We start from the raw sequence: 16433 nt of genomic DNA, 5'->3' as shown, positions 1-16433 counted from the left end.
GAACAGTCTGATAATTTAGTCTCAGCACATCCTCTGTGCAGGAGGAGACTCAAGACGCTGTGGTACATTGACAGTTTGCAGTATGGACCTGGTCAGGTACTTAAAGGGATTCTATCATTAAAATAGCATTTTTTTCTCGATCACACGTAGGAATAGCCTTAAGAAAGGCTATGCTTCTCCTACCTTTAGATGTCTTCTCTGTGCCGCCGTTCAGTAGATATCCCGGTTTTCGTCTATATGCAAATGAGTTCTCTTGCAGCACGGGGGGCGGTCTCCAGCGCTCAAACAGCACTGGAGACATCCCCATTGCTGCGAGAGAAATCTCCAGCGACACCTTAATCTTCTTCTGGAACGCCCTCTCCCTGTGTCTTCTTCTGTCCTGGGTTTCAATCTTCTAGGCCTCGGGCACAGCAGATTACGCAAGCCCGTGACCACAAGAAAAATGGCTTCTTACACAATAAGCTGGTGTAAGCGGCCATTTTCTTGTGGCATGGGGGCGTGTGCAGTCGGCTCTGCCCGACGCCCGATGGCAGAGCCGACTGTGCATGTGTAGAAGTTTGAAACCAGCTCTGGGACAAGTCGTGCAGAGAGGCCGCTCCTGAAGAAGATGGAGGCGGTGCTGGAGATTTCTCTTGCAGCATAGGGGATGCCCCCAGTGCTGTGAGAGAACTCAATTGCATACAGACGAAAACCGGGATTTCTACTGAACAGCGGCGCGGAGAAGACATCTAAAGGTAGGAGAAGAATAGCCTTTCTTAAGGCTATTCCTACGTGTGATCGAGAAAAAAATGTGAGTTTTGATGATAGAATTCTTTTAAGAAAAAATTCAGAAGAAACATTGCTATTCAGAGGCGGTCACAGGCTGTATTGTTACCCTGTGCAAGGATGTTGTCATCTGCAACTTATTGTAGGTTTAAAATAACTGTATAGTCATTCTGAGCCCCCTCAGCACTGGTCAAACCCACTGGCTCCATTCACTAGACTATGCTGACGTCTGGTAACATCACTGAGTAATTCAAGGATATACTCAAAAGATGTGTGAGTGCCATCAAAACTGCATAAAAGACTGCATGTGATTTTTCATGTTTGATGCGGTTACAATTTTATCAAGCGTTGCTTTACAGAAAGCCCTATTTTAGCCACATATAAATATTCCAGTCCCAACTGTGTTTTCCACTAGTGATATCTCTGGAAATAATATTAGAAGAACTGCAAATGCAAATCTCCTTTTTCATATGACACCAGAAGCAAGTCTCTATGTTCTATAACTGTTTGAGGGGACTCCTCCGCCCAAATTTTCCTTGCTGTACACACACAATCCCGTATACTATACACAGTGAGAAGCAGGTACAGCTCTCATTAGAGGTGGGAGCCAAAATTTGGCAAATGCGACTGAGAGTGAAGGACCAGACTAACTAGCCTGTTAGTTATGGACCCTCATGAATATATGAGGCATATTAAATGTCCCTAATTGTTACTCAAAGGAGCATTTTCCCATAGACATCTCATGCGCCAACAAGGAGTTTTAGGAGGCTATTGAAGAGTACTGTTGGGGAAGGGGGTGTTCCTGACACCCCAGTGATGATGCTAGGTTGTAAGGCCTGCCATGTTTTTTCTATCTCAAGCTAGAGGCTTATTTGCCTATCATCCTGCAGAGTTGTACACTCATGCCTCTTAGGTCACGTTCATACATAGCAGAAATGTAGCAAATTTGTGTTCTGGAATCTGAACCGCAAACCTGCATTAATGTACAGTACAGTTCACATGGATGGTTTTTTCAAAACTCCATCCACACATAGTCCTTGGAAATATAAGCATGATGTGGACATTCTGCAGATTTCCACTGTAGATTTTACCCTTCGTGTACATCATGTGTGGACGTAACCTTACATTTTCTATCTTGATTTGCCAGTTTTTTCTGTGAAGAGTTTTATAAGATATTTTCAGCTTCTATACCAGAAAAAACTTTTTGTTTGCCATTTTGTGGTTGTAATTGAGCTCACAAATGCTGATATACTCATAGCCCAGAAGGCCTGTTTTATTGTTCCATTCTTATTCTCTACTAGCACTTAATCTATGACATTTAGGGTTGCATAACTCAATGAGCCATATTGGAAACACTTTTTTCTATGGTGGCTGAAATTGAGTCTTTCTAGATTTTACAATAAAATCATTATAATTAGTGGAAGCCACAGTAGAGAATATTTGATCTATGGTGTATACTAATGTGGCGACAAATGTGCGGAGAATGCATTGTTCTTCATGCCGCATGCATTTTTAGTGAGAAAATTTAGCATCTCATGGATGGCCTAGTTTAAAAATTATGCAGAATCTGTGTATGAAAATGATGAATGGACTTCATGTTTCAAAAGTATAAAAACCTCATTAATGGCTTTTCTGTGGTTGTAAAAAAATGACAACCCTAAAAGTAAGCTAGGATTTCAATAACTGGTAATAACTAGAAAGTCTAAGGTCATAAAACAATACATTACCTATAATGACCTCCAAAATAGAACAATGCCTTCCAAAGAACACAAAACCTACAAATATGGATAGAATTGCCTGCAATCTCATAAAAAATACATTATTTTATTAATCCATGAATAATGCAAGCATAATGCACAAAACTTGTAAAAAAACAGAGACAGAGCAAGGGCAGATGGCGATCCCAAGACAGAACTGGCCAAACTGGTAAATCCCGGGACACAATAAAAATCACCACATTAAATATTATAGTAAATCATTAAATAATTACAATTCATATATAAATAATATATACGTTGAAAAGCTGGACTGCACAAATGCCCATGAGATTGTGGCCATTTGTATCCACTTTTATAGTACCATGCATCCCCCATACTCTATTTGGTGATCAGTAAATGTTTAGCACATTTCTACTGACTATTGTACCAGGATTGTATAGAAGATAAGTTCCAAATGGCCATCTTCTGTGTACTCTTGTATGTCTGATATTCTTTCATATCTGAGAAGGTATTTCATGAATATAATAGGACTTTGAACTTTATTTTGTTTGGTGAAATGTTCAATAGATAGCAATGTCAGTGGAGCACTGTGGAGTGGGACATTACATCCCACAGCTTGAAATACCTTCCCTGGTATTGTTGCAGCTTTGACCACTCATTTATTTGACTTACAATGAAACATTTTTATAAATGTGACCTGAGGTCAAATGTTTCAGCTGTTGAAATTGAATTTGCTACTAGTTATCACGGGTGCGTTTCCTCCCACAGCTGAAATATAACTAGACATATTCTCTGTATGAAACCTCAGATCAGCTCTCCTACAGCCTTTTCATACATTAGGTAAAGGAATTTTGGCAAGCAAAAGTAACCAAATACTGTGGATTTGTTTCCGATTGTCTTTAAATGCCTTGCTATCTCTATAAGCTATTCATACCTATGACTTTCTGGTCAGTGGTTGCTGAACCTTTGGGGCACCCACCAGTCACAAGAATAGGGATGTTTTTCACCCTGGTTTGAATAGATCGATGATCATAAATGTGAGCCCCATTTCTGTTATTTCAATGGAACCGGTATCTGTTGTGTCTCAATGAGATAAACACAAAATACACATGTCCTCATGATCTATTGGGTCCCAGAGGTTGATGTGGAAAATAGGTTTTGGTACACATGATAAGTTTTAAAGGGGCTCTATCATTGGGAAAAGTCATTTTTAACTAAGCAAATACATGCATAGCCTTTAGAAATGCTATTTCACACATACCTTTTGTATGTAAATCGCCTCAGTAGTTTTTGAATGAGACCGTTTTTATTCATATGCTAATTAGTGTCCAGCCAGCACAGGAAGTTCCCAGCAGCACTCATCTTTGCTATTCTATCCTATCTGTGTGTGCTAACAGGAAGCAGGAAGTCAGCAGCAGCCTGTGCTGTACACATACAAAGGCGATTTACATACAAAAGGTACGTGTGGAGTAGACTTTCTAAAGGCTATGAAATGATGTGCTTATCTAAAAATGACTTTTCCCAATGATAGAGCCCCTTTAAATAATGATGACAAAATAAAGAAATATTTCAGATATACTTACAGTTTTGAAGGATTCTTTCTAGCTCTGCTGCTTCTCCAGGATGGTCTTCTATTTACAACGCTAGGGATTTGTGTTAGAAGAGCAGTATCATGGTTGGCCATCACTGTGACATGGTTGAGTATTGTGCTCTTTTAACTTGGGGCATTATCTGTTTATCATACATAGGAGGAATGTAAAGCTGACAGAGCGAACAGCTATACCTGCCAATATACGTGTACCCTGAACTTGTATGCAATTCTCCTCCCTAATATCTAAATCCCACCTCACTTCCTGCGCACTTGACCCGATCCAGTCACATCTCATCCCCAAACTCACTGAAGTCATTACTCCGGTCCTAACCCATGTTTTCAGCCTATCCCTAGTCAATGGATCCTTCTCCTCCGCCTTCAAACACGCCACAGTCACACCTATACTTAAGAAACCGTCCCTCGACCCATCCTCTCCAGCCAACTATCGTCCCATCTCACTGCTCCCGTACGCCTCAAAACTGCTTGAGCAACACGTCCACTCAGAACTCTCCTCCTATCTCTCGTCCAACCTGCTCTTTGACAGACTACAGTCAGGCTTCATACCCCGTTACTCCACTGAAACTGCCCTAACAAAAGTCACTAATGACCTTCTAACCGCCAAAGCCAAGCGCCATTACTCTGTCCTCCTCCTCCTTGACCTCTCCTCTGCCTTTGACATAATAGACCACTCCCTCCTGTTAGGAATTCTCTCATCCCTTGGTATCTCAGACCTGGCCCATTCCTGGATCTCCTCATACCTTACCGACCGCACATTCAGCGTCTCCCACACCACGCCCTCTCTCTTTAGGTGTCCCCCAAGGCGCCGTTCTAGGACCCCTCCTGTTCTCCATCTACACCCCTGGCCTGGGCCAGCTCATACAATCTCATGGTTTTCAGTACCATTGCAATGCCAATGACACCCAAATATACATCTCTGGACCAGACATTACCTCTCTGCTGGCCAGAGTTCCAGATTGTTTAATGGCTGTAGCCTCTTTCCTCTCCTCCTGCTTTCTCAAACGGAGAAAACGGAATTCATTATCTTCACCCCACCCCGTATAGCCCCTCCACTTGACCCATCTATCAAAGTTAGTGGAACCACAATTACCCCTGTCCCACAGGTCCGATGCCTTGGGGTAACCCTGGACTCCGAGCTATCCTTCAAGTCACACGTTCAAACCCTCAACACCTCCTGCCGCCTCCAACTCAAAAAAATCCACCAAATCCCCTCCTTCCTCACCCCTGAAACTACTAAGACACTCGTCCAGGCCCTCATAATCTCTCACCTAGACTACTGCAACACCGTTCTCCATGGACTCTCAGCTAACACCCTCGGCCCCTTCCAGTCCACCTCAAACTGCGCTGCTCACTTAATTCACCTCTCCCCCCGATCTTCATCAGCTGCTCCCCTCTGTCAGTCCCTCCACTGGCTACCCACAGCCCAGCGAATTGAGTTCAAGCTACTAATGTTAACATACAAAGCGATCCACAACCTGTCCCCTCCATATATCTCTGAACTAATCCCCCACTACCTGCCCACACTTAACCTCAGATCCTCCAATGACCTCCTACTCTGCTCTACTCTCATCCGCTCCTCACGCAACAGTCTCCAAGATTTCTCCCGTGCATCCCCCATACTCTAGAACTCCTTACCAAGACACATAAGACTGACCCCCAGAATTACAGGCTTCAAGAAAGCCCTGAAGACTCACCTATTCAGGAGGGCCCACAACCCCCAATAACCCTACTGTCACCACACCACCATCTGAACCTTCACCCCCCTCTCCTTCTGTCTATCTCCCCCCTTCCCTCATAGATTGTAAGCCCTCGCGGGCAGGGCCCTCTACCCCACTGTGCCAGTCAGTCATTGTTAGTACTATATCGACCAGTATTTTTTCTGTATTGTATGTAAACCCCCAAATGTAAAGCACCATGGAATTAATGGTGCTATATAAATAAATCCTATAATATTATAAAGGTGAAAGTTTGTGAGTTTGGATGTTTGTGTGTTTGTATGTTTGTTCCTCAATCACAGCCAAACGGCTGAATGGATTTTGGGGAAATTTCACACACACACATACACACACATACACACACACACACACACACACACACACACACATTTGCCAGGAAAAGGTAGTAGGCTACTTCAAATTTGGGTCACTCACCCCAAATCGCCACTGTGACCCTCCAAACAATCCTCCGGGCTTGGCTGTAGAAGCTGGCATTCTGCCAGCGCTGGTCTGTGCAAGCACCTCCTATTGGTGCATGGCAGGCTGTGGGCGGGCTCTGGAGCCAGGGATGCGGCACCATAGGTTGGGGCTGAAGGTGGGCGTGCCGATTCAGTAGGGAAACACTAAGGAAGATGGCGGCAGCCCACATGGTCCCGGCGCCACAGCTATCCCAGCCCACCTACACAGCTCTCGGGCGGAGGAGGCTGCTGCACCCGACATACTACAGGTAAGTGCAGCGGGTACAGGGGGTTGGGGTGTCCCAGAGAGGGGGTGTCCCGGGGGGAAGGGGGTGTGCCGGTGGGGGGGGGGGCAACCACATTCCCCAGCTTCATTGGCCCCAGTGTAGTTCAACTCACCTTGCCACGCTCCCCCGACGCGCTCTCCGCTCGCTCGCTGCACAAAGGTGTCCGGCGGCTGGCTGCGCATGGCAGGTACCTGCAGTACAGGCGCCGGTATTCGACAATGCACTCTATGCTACTGGCGCCTGGATTGCAGTCTACCTGCCTAGGCTGCAATACAAGCGCAGGCCAGGGAGGCAGAGCGAGGCTCCGGCTGTCATAGCAACCTGACGCCCTCACTCCGCCTCTAATACACCGCACGCAGCCAGCTGCCCGACACTGATGAACAGCAAGCGAGCGGAAAGAGCAGCAGTGGAGTGTGACGAGGTAAGTCCAACTACACTCGGGACGATGGGGGCTGAGGCTGGGAGCAGAGAACGGGGGGGGGGGGGGGCTGAGGCTGGGAGCAGAGATGGGGGGGGCTGAGGCTGGGAGCAGAGATGGGGGGGGGGACAAGCAATTAGAGGCAGAGATAGGGGGCCAACAAACTGGGGGCAGAGATGGGGGGACAAGAAACTGGGGGCAGATAAAGGGGGGACATGAAACTGGGGGCAGAGATGAGGGGACAAGAAACTGGGGGCAGACATGGGAGAACAAGAAATATGAGCGGTTCGGTGCCACCGCCAACCCCCAGACGAAGTCGTGGGTAACTGCTAGTAAAATAATAATATGTTTTAAATGGAAAGAGATTAAGCCACTGACAGGTCTACCTCTTATGAGAACAAAACAGATCAGGAATGTTGAAATCCAATCTCCTAATCCTTCTTTCTCTTAACATTTCCCTTAGGGTGAAAGTTGGGGTGCCCCTATACACATAAAACATACTATGAAATAAGTAGGAAAAGGAAAAAGTGAAGGGTCAGAGGACCATCAGGTCTGTTTCCCTTGTTAAAGGTTAGCTTGCTAATTTATGAGTGTTTCAGGCTACCCCCTGCTTTTATCATACAGATCTTTACTATTGCTTTATCAGGATTTTCTCCAGGTGGAGATATATCAAGTAAGAGATGGCGGCTTATACTTGGACCCGATTGTGAGATATTTAGAGCTTGTAGCCAAGAAGGACATGAACTCTATATCTCCTCATTCTCTGCAAGACATGCAAGCAAAATAATTAGGCCATGTACAGTCAGTTCAGTGTAAAAGTTTCTGAAAATCAGTATTGACTTCTGCATTACAGTAAGTGTGGCATTGCTAGGCTCTGCAGTACCCAGGCAAGTCCTCTAAGAAGTGCAGCAAGGGACCTGCATCAGAACTATAGATTGTGCAGAAGGGAGGAGGAAGAGAACAGAATGAGATAGAAGGGAGATGTGTAGGAGGAAGACAGAGCAAGCTACAGAGAGCAAAACAGGGAGACTGAAAAAGAACAGGAAGGAGCATTACATAGACCGATTTATAGTCAGAGAGAATACAAAGAATAAATCAGGTGTCTTAAAGAAGAAAAAAAGCTTGATGGAAATACAACTTTGAGAATAAGGCAGCTAAGGACAGAGACTGAGACTTAACTAAAAAGGAAATGAATGAGCAGCCATGTAATGAGCCATATAGAAGAGCTATGGGAGGATTAGCTTGTCCAGTTAGGGCCATAAATGCTGTTTATTAGAAGGTACGGTTCTATGGCTGTGGTGTGATCTACAGAATGCAGTCTTACCACCTATACAGTAAACTACAGCTATAAACACCATATTGTTTAAGCCACTTTTATGCAGTTCTAGAAACGATTTTGGTTTATATATCTGTCACCCCAACAATTTATATGTATGTCTATTGCCAAACAAAATAAATGGAAAGATTGTCTAATTTAGAATGGAAGCCTAAGTAAAAGATGTTATCCCATCCTTCAATGGGACACTTTGCACAGTTTGGCTACGTTCCCACGGAGTAACGCGCCGCTCATTCTCTGACACGTAAACACATGTCAGAGTGAGTGCTGTAAAACAGAATCCCATTGACTTCAGTGGGTGCCGTCTTACGTGCGCTACACATTGAAATCAAGGGGAGGTTTTTTTAACCCATTGATTTCAATGTGTATCGCGCGTAAGACGGCACCCATTAAAGTCAATGGGGTTTTGTTTCACAGTGCTCACTCTGAAATGTGTTTACGTGTCAAAGAATGATTGGCGCGTTACTCCGTGGGAACGGAGCCTTAAAGGGGCTCTATCACTAGGAAAAGTCATTTTTAACTAATCACATCTTTGCATAGCCTATATAAAGTCTATTCCACACCTACCTTTAGTATGTAGATTGCCTCAGTGGTTTCTGAATAAGTCCGTTTTTATTCATATGCTAATGAGCCTCCAGCCAGCACAGGAAGTTCCCAGCAGCCTCCTCTCTCCTATTAGATCGTGCACACCTCTCCCTGTTGTTTCCTATGCACAGGCTGCTGCTGCTGCTGATGACTCAGCTTCCTGTTTGCCTCACACACATAAGAGATAATAGGAGAGAGGAGGCTGCTGGGAACTTCCTGTGCTGGCTGGAGGCTCATTAGCATACGAATAAAAACGGACTTATTCAGAAACCACTGAGGCAATCTACATACTAAAGGTAGGTGTGGAATAGCATTTCTAAAGCCTATGCAAGGATATGATTAGTTAAAAAATGACTTTTCCCAGTGATAGAGCCCCTTTAAGTTGTTTTCCAGCGCCAAATTGTATTTCATACTGCTTAGCTATCTGCAGGATAGTTATAGATAGATATCTGCCATCAGTATGTGATCTGTGGGTGTCTGACAGCTAGTGGATGAGCAGCGTATGCAATACAAATAATAGGTGTGGAGCACTATGCAATAGACAGTGCTGCTATGCTGCTCTTGTTACTTGAGTAGACGCAGCACTGCCCATACACTAGCAGCTTCTGGCACCCAGAGGCTGGTGTAATAGCTGATCTGTCCAGGGGCCAAGTGTTGGACTGCCACAGATCACAAACTGATGTCCTGTGGATCAGTCATTTGCGTAAAAAATTGATTTGGGACAGAAAATCCCTTAAAATGTATTAAGATATTTTTAGCCACATTGACATTGCAACTTTTACTGCTTAAGAAGTGGTCAAAAATGTTTCTTCCCTAAGTGCCCATTCAGATAGCTGTGTTCAGTCCAAGAAACTTGGTCTGTGTGATGGCTGAATTTTCCATACCGACAATGGCTCTTCTGAACTGAACTATCAGTATCATAGTGATTTTATTATGGTATGAGTTTGTGAATGACTACGGCTCCAATGTCTCATACTCGACTCATTATCAAAACCTAAGATGCTATGAGTTCAGTTTAGACAAGTCATGGTTGGGGTGGCAAATGGAACTATCATACAAAATGTGATTCTTGGATTAAACGTGACTGTCTGAATAGGCCCTCAGGGTATGTTCACACTTTTGTGCTACAATTCTTCAGTGTACTATAGAATCAGCAATGTGGATAATATGTGGGTTTTATATCCTACTAATATTATAAATGTGAAAGTTTGGATGTTTGTGTGTTTGTTACTCTTTCACTCAAAAACAGCTGAATGGATTTGGAGGAAATTTGGCACATAGATAGCTTGTAACCTCGATTAACACATAGGCTATTTTTTTTTTTATCCTGGTAAATGACATGGTTTCACTACTGTAATGAATTTATGTATAAACGGGTTTTATTAAAGATTTTTCAAAATTAAAACACACAAACAGAAGGTAACAAGCAGTGCAGCGTCCGAAATGCAAATAAACAGACAAGAGGAGCGGCCAAGGTGGAGGCCCCAAACCGCAATATCAGAGCAGTGTACGCACAACACCGCCACAAAGAAAAAAGGGGGAAAGAAAACAGAAAAAAAAGGAGAAACACAGGGGAACCGGTAAGGAAAAACAAAAAACAGCCAAGACAAACATCTTGAAACAGACAGGGGAAAGGGGAGCCAAGAAACAAGAAAGAAACAAGAAACGCGAACACAGAAACAGAAAACGGTAAAGGGAGAACCAGGCCCGAAACCCGAGGGGGAAGCAGGAAAAGAAAAGGACAAACGGAGGGAAGAGAAGATAGAAGGCCACACCGCACTCAAGCAAAGGTAGCCGAAAAGTCAGATGACTCCTGAAACAGGATCCAGGGCCGCCAGAGGCGCTCAAACCTAGAGGAATCGGGAGAGTCCTCCGCCACTAGTGCCTCCATCCTCCGTATAAGAAGGAACTCCTGGAGGAACTCAAGCAAGAAGGGGGGGTGGGGGGGTGGAGCTGCGCCATTGTCTCGGAATGACAGCCCTGGCAGCCGTAAGAAAATGCCCCAAGAGGTCCTTCTTAATCACAGACAATTTACCAGGGATGACAGATAGGAGCGCTAACTGCGGGGAGGCAGATATAGAGTGCCCACTTACCTTGGAGTACAACGAAAACACCGCATCCCAGAAAGGTTGCAGAACGTCACAGTCCCACCAGATATAGAGCATAGTGCCCCTAGCGGTGCCACAACGCCAACACCAGTCGGAAACAGCCGGGAAGATTCTATGAAGGAGTACTGGACATCTATACCACCTAGTCAGGATCTTAAATACTGTAATGAATTTATGTTCATGTCCTATATTAAACTGCTCTTGGCAGCAGCTTATTTCAGCAAATTGTAGGTTGCTGATAAAGGCAGGTCTGCCATCTCTCTATGTAAACATACAGCTAACACTGAGTCCATTGTGTACAATCATTTGCATATTATCTGATCTTCTCCAGACAGAGTGCTGACAAATCCCTTTGATCCAAATTGGCAGTGTGCCAATTTTAAACATGTCGGAAAAAGGAAAATCTCATTTGTCACAAAATTCTAAAACAACGAGATCTATGAAGGTAGCCAGAAGTCGACAGACTTCTGAAGCAGATCTCAGGGGGATCATCGACACCAACAACACATTCATTATATGGTGTCCCAGCGAGTTGCTGAGATGCCGGAGCAATCACAGGCACGGTACGAGGAACAAGTTCAGCGGCAGGCCAGCTTGATAGCTGCCGAAACACCGCAGCAGGCGAACCATTGACGGCAGTAATTTGCTGAATATAGGCAGCTCATCAATGCCAACAACACACAGATGAAGTCATGGGCAGAGGCTAGTCTGTTAATATTTGCATTTACATTTTGTTACATAATGGCACTCATTATGTTTCTCATGGAGGACGGTGTCACATGTGGTTTTAACCACAGCATAGCCATAGATTACTGTATTTTTCTTATTTCTGACTGCACCATACCTGCAAACCTGCATGGCCAGTATTAAGGGAGAGCCATTAAACTGTATGTGACCTTGTGAAGGTTATAATCATGTAATGTAGGAAAAACATTGTTATCCTTAAAAGCTAAATGCTAGATATAGTTGCTTATGCTTGAAAGAGGTATAATGTTATATGATAAGATGGCACATGCATCCATGATGGGTACAAGAAAAACAAATGCTTGACTTGCTGCCAGAAGACAGCTCCCCATGGTTACCACACAGGACACCGAGTAGCTGGCTATATATGGAACTGCTTAAACTTTTTCTGTTTGATTTAGATGTTAGATGTATCATGCCAATCAGGAATGAATATGAAAACTTACCTTGTTGATATCTCTCTTCCTTTCTCTGCTACTATTTAACCCCATGTTGTTTTAATAAAAGTGCCTCAGTATTTCCTTCTTGGTTGAGAGAGGAACTAATACCAACATAGTGTGTCTAGTGTCATTCCTTACTGCTGGCACTCAGCCTAATTAATTAGTACGATGACAGTTACCCAGGATTATTGGTCAATTAGTCATAAACACGGCTTTGACCTTATCAACCTTTTGGAATCCGACTTCCGGACCCCACACAGATCAGCTGCTGCAGCAATTCCCGAGCTAGTGGAGGACAGAACATGCGGCACCTCTCTTATTAAAGTAATAGGAGGAATGCTGCAAATCCTCAAAAGCACCGCTTATGCAGTCGATGAGCTGCTGCATCGCTCTACTAGCAGCTTCTGTCAGCCAGCGACTGCTCTGGGTGTTGGACCCACACAGATCACATACTGATGACTTATGCTGCGGATAGGTCATCAGTGTGAAAAATCGATTTGGGGCTGGAAAACCGCTTTAATTGAAAGTATTGGAGGCCTCAGCACTGACTGTGGCTGCTCTATGGCTAGAACACTGACTGGAACAAACCTAAGGTTATTCCACCCCAGGTTGAGTTTACACTGTGCTTTTTTTTTTTACTGAACAACTGAATGCAGCTTATATTTGTAGTAATGCCTAGCACATGAATACATCTCATTTGCATGTTAATGGTCAATAAACCTAAGATATTCAATTTAATGGGTATTACCATACAAAAATGTATAGCAACATATCTTACATATGTAAAAGCAATATGTATACCTAGCCTTATTGTCAGTGTATAGTTCATTGATAGTGCTCATAAAGAAATTTGTTGCTAAATACCTAGTTGAACTTGCTGCACATTTGTTGCTTACTCATATACATCCCTATGCTTGTTAGGGCGCCTACAAGAATATAAGCCAGATGGGCTCACATTGTGAAATCTCAGACATTAGGTTAGTCACCATACAGTAGGTAAACCAGTGTTGGTATATCGGTGCTATACCCGCTGTGTCTGTCCTTAGAGATTTCCTCTTTTCTTCATTCTGTAATTACTTTATCTGCTTCATTTATTAATTGATTTCTTTAGTTACAGGAGGCATTGCGGTAGGGTCCATTGTTATTTAATCCAAAGCAAGCTGATCTCTTTTAAATATATATGGTTAACACTGTAGTTAATGTTATGTTTTAGGATTACTATCAAGGAAAGTATAGCCCCTTAGAAATAGATGCATATTTATGAAAATGTATCTTTTAGTGACTGCTTCAAACACATAAAAGGATTGAAATTGTACAAGATATGGCGATATAAATACTAGAGATGTCATCCAGGGAACAATATTGTAATATAGAAAGTGTAGCTCCTCAGGCAGATAGAAATGGCATAAGAATTGTAGATGATGTTTTATTCAACCACTGAATTTTTGTTCTTACACTTTTCTAAAGTGATTTATTAGAAATCTAACTGAAACTGGCGGAAAAATAATTCAGCTGGCATTTACCTCTGCCAGTTTGCCATTAACACACATGCTCTGCTTGGCTGAACGTAGTTGCTAAAGTTGAAAATGACACATTACTCCACACTGAGACAAGATGGGTAAGTAGACATACCTACCACCACTTACCAGGGAGGGTCATTAGATCTGGACAGGTCATATCCATCCTGTCCATTTATTTTTGGGCTTAAATGGTACCTGAGTTTTCATGGAGAGTTGAAATACATGCAGGGTCTTGCTGGGCAGTCTATTCTATGGCTCTATAAGCCCTCATACATGATCTCCTCTCAATTTTTCTTCTGCTGACAATCACATTATGACTGCAGCACAGTTTATGTTTCTTTCTCAGGCAGGGTGTGTACAATAAGGAGATGTCTGCTCCTCCCCTAACCATTACTACTGTAACTGTACAATAGCAAACAAATAGCTGAGAAAAGTCCAAGTGACTATGATGTAGGACAGTGATGGTGAACCTGTTAGAGCCTGTGTGTCCAAACTGCAACCCAAAATCCACTCATTTATCGCAAAGTGCCAACACAGCAACATTAACATTAATCCTGCGGACAGTTACGAACCCGCAAAATACGATTGTGTGAATGGGGATTTACAGAGCTTTCCATGATACAAACAACTTTGTACTGAAAGGTGAAAGTTTGCATTTGGTACTTTTGAACAATTAATGTTCACTATTTACAATGCACAGGATCTGTTTTATAGTGACCATCCAAAGTTATTAAAGCCTGTAATAATTTCATATGTCTGCTATAAAACAGATACTGTGTGATACAAATAGTGAAGGGCCGCCAGACAGTACAATCTGCTCTACAATGGCCCGCACACAGTACAGTCTGCTCCACGTTGGCCAACATAATATAATTTGATCCAAAGTGGCACCCCACACAGTGTAATATACGCCACAGTAGCCCCTATACAGTATAATATACCTTGTTGGGGCCAATGTGGAACATAATATACTCCACAATGGCCCCCACACAGTATAACATGCTCCTGCACTCCAATGAAGAGCAGCTGGGTGGCATCCTTCCACTGAAAAGCAGGTGCTAATGAATGATATTATTGCGCTTGCGTCAGGGAAGAGGTTCCATTCAGACCTACACTGACAGTTTTCAGGTGTATGTGCATTTGCTGTGCCAGATGTCATGTTAGCGAGTGATCGAGGAGCCTGGCTGGGGCGACAGCACATGCACACAGCAAGGGCTCTAACTGCCCCCTCGTGTGCCAAAGGTTTGCCACCACAGATATAGGAGATCTGGATTGCAGTTACATGCAGGCAAGAATGTAAAACACAGGAAAAAAAAATCATCTATGTGCACAGTCACAAAACACGCTTGCTGTATGGGAATAATATTCCACAAGCAGTCAGAAGTAGGTTCAAGTGCATAATTAGACTTTTCTTACATTGTATGTTGTGAGATGTGCAGAATATTCAGTCCTTTGCACAGAGCAACGGTTTGTAGACATGTGTACAGGCTGTGAGGAGAATTAGCCCCTCGCATCTGCATTCACTGTGTAAAGACAAAGCAGAACCTCCCTCTTCTACACACTGTGATTCCATCTTGCTTATCTGAAGTATCTATAGACAAGCCTTGCCTAACAGGGAGTGAACTGTAAATTAGCTAAAAGGGAAACATCTAGTGGCAGGAATGTAAGAGAGGTTTTCAGGGAGAAAGCAGCCACATTTTTAATTGAAGTGCATTACATTTTGATCCAGAATCACATGCTCTATAAAATGAGACTAAGTTGTCTGGGAAGTTAGTGATCATTTAGGAGCAGATATCTGAGTGTTTGTCAGAAATCTAATAATAATGGGGGATACTGTTGAGATATTTATGATTTTTTGTTGCAGATGTTACTTCACTGTATAATAAACATCCCTTGGTGTTTGTAAGTTGTTTTTTTTAAATATATATACAGTATATTGTGATTTTCTCATACCGGCACATTCTAGATCCATATAATTATAGTTTCAGATTAAAGGAGGATCCTTCAGCAATCCGGACATTTCTGCTTTAGTAAATAATTGCATTCCCCATAGTATAATAATTTTTCTGCATCTTCCCTAGATTGTGCGATAATCCCTCTGTTATTCTTCCTAGAAATATATGAATAAATTGACCGCTGGATGGTATGTTCCAATACAATGTGATGTTATCCAATTACTGACTGTATCAGAGTGTATAGAGACACCGCTTTTTGACAAGAGGAATTCATTCATGTTTTTCTATTAAGAAATGAAGAGGAGCACAGATTTATAAGAAAAGATCCTTGAAGGGGTTGGCCATCATTTTTGTTTATTTATGGCTTATCCTAAGGATAGGTAAGCCAATAACCAATTCCAGCATGAATAAGCTGTTTAGAGGTGCATCTCATCTGTATAGCTGTGTTCACATTTCAGTCAATGGAGCTGAGATGCAGTAACATCCCTTCCACCAGGACACTGAAGCGACGGCTCCCTGCTCTATGCACTGTATAGTGCACAGACTGGGGGCACCTCTGACCAGCTGATTTGTGTGGGGACCACTTGTCTGTCCCCCATTCATTAGATATATGTGGCCTATCCTAAGCAAAGACCATAAATAAACAAAACCCTGGATAACCCCTTTAAGAATTGTCATTTTATAGAAAGTACAAAGATTTAACAGACTTGCAAGAAGAACTGTGAGGTCCTCTTTAAAATCATGTATAAAAGTGTCACTTCTGCTGCAGTGAGGT

The 16433-nt window shown here is 43.1% G+C and overlaps 1 protein-coding gene across 1 annotated transcript in view; it reads left to right on the top strand.

Moving 5' to 3' along the window:
* KCNMB4 (potassium calcium-activated channel subfamily M regulatory beta subunit 4) overlaps positions 1 to 16433 on the top strand; it is a 65865-nt gene that overhangs the window by 26702 nt on the left and 22730 nt on the right. The window lies entirely within an intron of this gene.

The sequence above is a fragment of the Leptodactylus fuscus genome, chromosome 5 (genome assembly GCF_031893055.1).
Source record: "Leptodactylus fuscus isolate aLepFus1 chromosome 5, aLepFus1.hap2, whole genome shotgun sequence".
Classification (NCBI taxonomy): domain Eukaryota; kingdom Metazoa; phylum Chordata; class Amphibia; order Anura; family Leptodactylidae; genus Leptodactylus; species Leptodactylus fuscus.
The sequence above is the reverse complement of the archived record's forward strand: the minus strand, read 5'-3'. Positions and strand labels throughout refer to the sequence as shown.